Genomic DNA, 7,780 nt, shown 5'->3' on the forward strand with positions numbered 1-7,780 from the left:
AATAATTGATTTGGTCATTGTTTTGTCCATGACACGGAGAAGTATTCTATCCTAGACACCGTCATCCATGTGCTTCCGACCACCGTCCCTATAATGTCGACCCACTTGGGAAGTTTTGGCTAAAAATCTCCTCCAGAGCCGTACTTCTCGCCCTTTCTCTTCAGGGGCACATTAGTCTGGGGCAGGGGGATGGGTGGGGAAGGGTTTGTCCTTCTCCTCCAACTCTTCTTCCATCCCTGTACCTTCCGCGCCCCCACTACAGCCACACCTCACTACCACTGGCTGCACAACTGCCTCCTTCCACCACCCCTGCCGGCTGCACTATATCTGCCTCCTCCACCACTACCGGCTCCTCCACCACTACCTCGGCAACTGCCGTTCCAGCCTCTGGCGCTCGGAGCCCGGTCTGCAGCCGCCCACTCCCTCCTTCAGCCTTGGACCTTTGGCCCAGGAGATGAGGCAGTCGCGGATGAGGTGGGCCGCTCGCCACACGAGGTTGCACGACCTTCCGTTCGTGCACTTCCTCGTAGCGGTGGCCCACCTCCCATAGGCACATTCATGCAGACAACCTTTTGACACGGCGTCTGCCATACGTGGCCATGGTTCACCAAACTTACGGCACAGCTGGCTTGGTCCTGGTAGTGAACCAATGGCCCCTGTTTTCTCTCCGAGGGACTTATGGTGGATGGGGATGGACTTCAACGCACCATACGTCCCCAGGGTCCTCCCTTTGCTAGGGCAAGTGACCCGAGGGACATAGCAGGCTCTGCTTACCAGGCCTATCCCAGTACCACGGGACAAACAACAAACCTATCTACATCAGCACCAAACTAATCTTATCAACAAGTGAAGGAAAGAAGAGGAGGACGCAAGGTAGGGGATATTTTCTTTTTTTTAAATTTTCACAAGGGAAGGGCACAAAGGGGAGACAAAAATAACCACACAAACTAGGACAAAGGCTTAGCAGGCCACTGATCAGCAGGCCAGGCTAAGCTTACCAGATACGCAAGCCCACAACGCAAGAAGCCTTACAACAAAAACAAGGCAACCAAAACAAAAAGGGAACAAACTAGGAGGTCAACTCAAGAACAAACACAAATACTGGAAGGTAAAAGGGAATGAGGTGTAAAAGGGAAATGAAAACACACTGACTAACAACACTGCCAAATTTGAGGGACAGGAAGCTAGCAAGCCTCACCAGCAGACCAGGCTAAGCTAACTAGCTAGCAGGCCGCCAGCAAAGGTCCCCCAGTTGACACACAAAACAAACTAAGGAATGAGACAAAAAGGCAATTTGGGGGACAAACTAAAGATACAAGGTGGATAGGGACAGGGGAACAAAGAAACTGCAGTTCAAAACAAACAACAAACAAAGTGCACGCCTAAATGGGCCAGGAGGGCTAGCAGGTGTCGTGGAAAATCATTTCCAAAATCAACGCTTATCAGAACTTGGAATCAAGACATGCTCTTTAATTACAACTGTACGCCCACAGTGGCTGTCCGCCGCGGAACACACCCGCGGTAACCACACCCCGCGGCCCTCACCAGAGCACTGGTTCGGCGTCTTTATACTCACACATAGCATATGAGTCCACCCCATATGCAATAAACATTACTTCTGAAGTCATTCCCCATACACTCATCCTTTAGTTTTCAAGCTTCCTAAAAACTGGTTCACGGCCCTATAACGCCAGCGTTGCTTTCAATTAGTTTTATAATGGTTGGCTGTTCTCTCCTAGGCGCCTACTATGTCAGTCTCATGCACTTAGGGAACAGCAAGACTATATAATTAGGTGTCAATTTCCCTAGGCGCCTACTGTCTCTGGTATGTATCCTGAGTGGAATTGTCAGACTATATGTGTCTGTTCTAGCATTAGTGTGTCATTGCCCTTTGTTCTGCTCTCCCTATCCTAGTGTGTGCAATTGGGTCTTAGAAGTCTTATTTTTAATGTCAGCTAGCCTTATGTTACTACTACAGCAGGCAAGCCAGCTAAAGCTAGCAGGCCCACAAGCCCGAAAGACCACTCCAGCTAGCAGACAACACAACTCAAACACAGTAAGGGAAAAAAGAGCTTCGAAAGGGGGGTGGGGGAAGGGGTTTACAAGAATTACAAGGGGGAGGAGAGAATGCAAACAGGACAAACAAGGGGAAAATGAAATAAGAAAAGGACCAGAGGGCCTTTAAACTCGCCCTCAGGTTGCTAGTGCACTGTAGTCCACCACCAACTAACCCAGGACAAAGAAAAAAACAATGTGGAAACAAATACAACAATAAATAATGATTTTAAACAAAAATAAATAGCACAATTTCCCGTGGCCCTCCGGCCTGCGATCGCTTCTTCTGTCAAGGTGCCAGCACTTGATCAAATGAACTACACTGATCTGATGCCAACAGGCCGAAGAAGCAATAACCAACAAATGGCACTCATGACACTCGGGGTCTCGAGCAACTTTGGCGGGTTGTTGGCAAAGTGGCTCCTCCTCCCCACCCACCCAAAAATAAACCCTTTCCTGCGACCAGACAGAACAGGCAGGCAGGCAGGCAGGCCAGGCAGGCCAGGCAAGGTGTTTTTATTTTTATGTCGCCAATGCGCTTTAAGTCACTACTCTTACGCCTAGTGCGACGACTATTTGTTCACAATGCCCCGGCCAACTCAATTGGCCCTTAGCGACTACTTGAGTGGAAGAAAATTACACCGGTCCGATTCTCATGTCCAAATACGCGTGAGCAAAAAGTTCTGCGGCGGCCGTTCATCATCTTCTGTCACTTTTCTCTTGAAACAAGATATAGCGGTCTCTGCCTAGAAGCAAAGCCCTTAACAAAAATACGTTGACCTCGTGAGTGTTCCTCTCCACGGAAGTCTGTAGTAAAAAGGCGAAAGGCTTGTTGCGTTAATGTGAAGAGAAACCAGAGTCTATGGAAGTCAGAAGGTTCGGGCCGAGGACCACTCTGAGTGCATCTAGGCCGGATATCTCGCGGTTGGTTCACCCCAACCCACTCTGCCAACCTTTTCCGAGGGCTGTGTGTGGGGTTAAAAAGTCCAGAGACAGACCACACAAGCACTCACTCACCTCATATCCTGGCGAACGTTTTTTATTTTTTAATGTAAAATGGCGGGAAAACGGGGGGAACCCACAAAGCGCTTCGCCCTACTTTTCACTTTGGATGTTTCTTCTTTCCTTTCTTTCTGGCTGCTAGCTAGCCTCTTTAGATAGCTTGTGTCTTTTTTTTTGTCCTTGACCAACCGGAGAAATGTGTTGCACCCGTTCCCGAGGAGGTATCTGCAATACCTGAGTCGATGCGTGGAGCGGCGGAGCAAGCCCATTTCACGATCCCTGTTCGAAAAATTCCATTTAATGTAGTCGCCCGGATGGGGGACGTATCGATATTAAACTGATAAGAACAGATTTTTTTTTTTATAAAATATATTTATTACTTCAAACCACTCAAATCTTCCAATTTTACATAATTTCAAACCTACTTTCTCTTACTAACAAAAATCCATCCAAAACTTAAACAATAACAAACCCAATTTCATATAAACATCTAGGGGAACACCTCCTCCCCTTCCCCTCTCACATCGTTATCCACCAACTCAAAAAATGTCACCCGGCATCTTCCTTCCTCTGTCCCACCCTCAAGCACATCCCTTCACCCTCGTCAAACTACTGATCGGGACCCTATGTTCCCATACAGAGGTATTCCTGTACCTCCCTCCGTCCCCTACTAATGCCATCACCTGGCGGTCCAACTCTCAGCGTGTTTTGTGAAAAAGAAGAAGGCAGAGGGAGCCCACGAAGTCCTGCCAATCTTCTCACCTCTCCCCCCCTCCACCACCATCTCTCCTCCTCCCGCGTCCACCGTCTCCCCCTATTCTTCCTCCTTTTCTCTGTTACGATCCCAAGGGCCGTTCTCTCCCATCTCCCTATCCTCTTCCTCATACAAAACCCCTCTCCCTCATCTCCTCTTAACAATTCCCTCAAACCTCTAAGCACCCTCTTAAATCCTTTCCTACATCTTCTTAATACCACTTGTAAAGGATACAACAGTCTTGTCATATTCCCCTTCCCCCATGTCTCCCTCAGACCTATACTATCTCCCTATTCCGTATTGCCCATATACTATTCTTCTACTCTCCTCCTCTGTCCTCACCTATATATTTTTTTTTCTCCCACCGCCCCCTTCTCTATCCCCTTCCTCCTTCCTTTTCTCTCCTTTTCCTCCTTCCCTTCCTCTCCCTCGCTCCATTTCGACCCCCTCTCTCTTCTTCCCCACCTCCTCTCCTTCCATCTCAACCATCACTCCTTCACTCCCGGCACCTCTCCTTCTGTCCCTGCCACCACTCCTTCTGTCCCAGCCACCACCCCCCCCCCCCCCCCCTCCTTCTGGTCCCGTCCACCACTCCTTCTGTCCCTCCACCACTCCTTCTGTCTCGGCCACACTCCTTCTGTCCCAGCTCCTCTCCCTCTTCTTTCTCCTTTTTCTTTCTACTGCTCCTTGTTGCCAGTTCCTCCCTCTCTGCCACACCTTCCTGCGCGCTCCTCTCCTCTTCTACCCCCATCCCCCGCTCTCGCTCCCCCCCCAGCTGCAGACGCAATATGACCTGTGCGCGAAGCCGGGCACCTCCGCCACAGGGTGTTGAACAAATCACCCATGACAAGCCTCGCTTCGACACCTCCCTTCGCCTCGTGCTCGCCCGACCCACATACCTAACTTCCTTTTTCGCTGCACGAGGCTAAGTATGCCATAGGCCATACACGCCTGCAATACGGGGCGGGGCGTGCATAATAACAACGTCCCCCTGTCAGCCCCCAGGGGAGAACATCTGAGGGGATGAAGGTACCCCCAAGCCCCTTTGGTCCTCCTTAGAAGGCCTTGGAACCCTCTCTTTCCAGTCCAAAAACCCCATGAGTCCTCTGAGGAGCCTCGCTGAGGATACATTGTCCATATATCTCCCAGAAGCCCTGGGAGCTCACCCTTCGTCTTATGACATGCGGGTTGTAGATGTTACAGTTCACAACCTGAAATTACTTCTGCCAAACTAGTGCTCTTACGGCAACATCGGCCTACCATTTCAACTCTCTTTCACCTTCCTCATGATTCGTCATGCTTTGCTTCTGTGTAAAAAGTTACTCATAAGCTGCCTCCATAGGTTTGCCTGGAAGCAAAAGACATCTTTCCGCCTCACAGGTTTCCAATTAGCCCATCAGGATCGTTCTCCCAAAGGTTTCTCTCCCAGTTGCTCCAAAATCCTTATCCCTCCCATGCGAAACGGACCGTGCGATTCGCAATTCAATCCCCTGGAACCGAACTGCGTTAAAACGCGCCATTTTCCCTTTGATAAACGCTCTCACTAATTTTGTTCAAAACCAAAACGTTCTCCGACCAAAAAATAACAAACTTTCTCCCTCGCTTCTCGACCTTTGACTCAGCGAGCTCTGGGGCACTCGGTACCAAGCTTGATCTGAGCCAAAAGGCCGAGAAGCGAACCACAAATGGACCCCTGCGCCCGCCGGGCCCCCGGGGTCTCGGCAGACTTTGGCGGTTTGGCAAAAGGTGGCTCTCCCACCCACTACCACCACCCCACCCCAACCAACCTTCCCTGAGCGACAGACAGACAGACAGAGGACAGAAATGCGGGCGTTTTTTTTTTTTAAGTCGCCAATGCGTCTTTAAGTCACTAGCTCTTTGAACTCAATTGCCCTTAGCGACAAACTTGGAGGGGAAAAACACCGGTCAGTCCGATTGAAGTCAAACGCATGAGCAAAAAGTCTCGGCGGTGGGGCGTCATCACCTCTGTCAATTTCTCTTGAAACAAGATATACCGGGCTCTGCAGAAGCAAAGCCCTCCAAAAATACTTGGACATCATAAGTGTTCCTCTCCACGGAAGTCTTTAGTAAAAGGCGAAAGGCTTGTGCGTAATGAAGAGAAACCAGAGTCGTATGGAAGTCAGAGGTCGGGTCGAGGCATACTCTGTGCACTACTAGGCTGGGACCTCGCGGGTGGTGGTCGGTCACCCAAACCCACTCGCCAACTTGTGTGGGTAAAAAGTCACAGACAGACAGACAGGACAACAGACAGACAGACAGACAGACAGCACAACAGACAGACAGACACAGACAGACAGACAGACAGACAGACAAGACAGACAGACAGACAGACAGACACAACTCACTCACTCAGACTAATCCTGACCAACGTTGTGACTTAAAGACGCATTGGCGACTTAAAAAAAAAAAAACACCCGCATTTCTGTCTGTCTGTCTGTCTGTCGCCAGGGAAAGGTTGGTTGGGTGAGTGAGTGGGTGGGGAGGAGCCACCTTTTGCCAAACCGCCAAAGTCTGCCGAGACCCCCGGGTGCCCGGCGGGCGCAGGGGTCCATTTGTGGGTTATCGCTTCTCGGCCTTTTGGCTCAGATCAAGCTTGGTACCGAGGTGCCCCAGAGCTCGCTGAGTCAAAAGGTCGTAGATAGGAGGGCGGGAAAAAAGGTATTGATTATTTTTGATCAAATCATTTTCCCAAATTTTGTGTTTGGATTTTTGTCGGGAGGAGAGTGTCAATCTCTTTGCGGAGATGGCGCAGAGGTCGTCAAATGGGTCGGTCCCGGGGATCGGACTTGCAAATACCCTGCGTTTTGCGTGGAGGGAGAAGGATAAGGAGCCATTTGGAAGGGAGTCGTTTGGGAGAACAATCATGATTGGAATACTGAAGCTGACAGTTAAAGATGTGTTTTGCCTTCAAGGCAACTCGCTGGATGGGACTTTTGACGTGGCTTTCTACACCGAGAGAAAGCACGATGAGGTCCTAAAAAAAGTGAGAGAGGAGGGAGATTCATGGCCAATGGGCCAGTATGAGGTGAAGAGTCTGGCAAGGAATAACTTTCGGGTTGTAACAGTCAACATGTATAACCCCTACGTTAAGGATGAAGAGGTGAGGGCCTTTCTGGGGAGATATATGGATAGTATCTCCTCAGTAAGGCTCCTCAAGGATTCATTGGGATTTTGGAATGGGAGGAGAGGTTATCAGGCCCTCCTAAGAGAGGACCCTAAGGGAATTGGGGGGTACCTTCATCCCCCAGCTATGTTCTCCCTGGGGGCTGACAGGGGGACGTTGTTTTATGCACGTCAGCCCCCGTTCTGCAGACGATGTATGGCCTATGGTCACATACTCGCATCGTGCAGTACAAGGAAGTGCAGGATTTGTGGATCGATTGAGCACGAGGCGAGGGAATGTGTTGAGCCAAAGGCTTGTCACGGGTGTGGCTCGGTGGAGCACTTATGGAGAGACTGCCCGGCTAGGAAGAGGTCATACGCGTCTGCAGCTGGGGGGGGAGCGAGAGCGGGGGATGGGGGAAGAAGAGGAGAGGAGCGCGCAGAAGGTGGAGGCAGAGAGGGAGGAACTGAACCGAAGAAACCAGAGAGAGAAGAGGAGAAAGAGAAGAAGAGGGCCGGGACAGAAGGAGTGGTTGATGGGATAGAAGGAGTGGTGGACGGGACAGAAGGAGTGGGGGCTGGAACAGAAGGAGTGGTGGCCGGGACAGAAGGAGAGGTGGCCCGAACGGATGGGACGGAGTGGACGGGCGTTGGAGATTGGAAGGAGTGGAGCGCGGGATGGAGGAGTGATGGCGGAGATGAGGAGAGGGGTTGGGCAGAGGAGAGGAGGGAAGGAGGAAAGGAGAGAAAGAAGGAGAAGGGGTAGTGGAGGGGGGAGTGGAGGGGTAGGTGGAGAGAGGGCTCGTGGGGTCATTACAAAAGAAAGAAGAAGAAAAAGGAGGAACT

General features: G+C 50.7%; 1 non-coding gene and 2 pseudogenes across 1 annotated transcript; all 3 read right to left on the reverse strand.

Annotated features, from left to right (window-relative positions):
* Nucleotides 1-2,794: 2,794 nt before the first annotated feature.
* On the reverse strand, nt 2,795-2,917 carry LOC112077905 (U5 spliceosomal RNA; annotated as a pseudogene).
* Nucleotides 2,918-3,253: 336 nt separating this feature from the next.
* On the reverse strand, nt 3,254-3,430 carry LOC112077902 (U2 spliceosomal RNA; annotated as a pseudogene).
* Nucleotides 3,431-5,828: 2,398 nt separating this feature from the next.
* Nucleotides 5,829-5,943, reverse strand: LOC112077903 (U5 spliceosomal RNA). The gene has a single exon (XR_002895531.1). It is a non-coding gene; the product is annotated as a U5 spliceosomal RNA (small nuclear RNA).
* Between the last annotated feature and the right edge of the window lie 1,837 nt (nt 5,944-7,780).

Source organism: Salvelinus sp. IW2-2015, unplaced genomic scaffold, assembly GCF_002910315.2.
Source record: "Salvelinus sp. IW2-2015 unplaced genomic scaffold, ASM291031v2 Un_scaffold5035, whole genome shotgun sequence".
NCBI classification, from domain to species: domain Eukaryota; kingdom Metazoa; phylum Chordata; class Actinopteri; order Salmoniformes; family Salmonidae; genus Salvelinus; species Salvelinus sp. IW2-2015.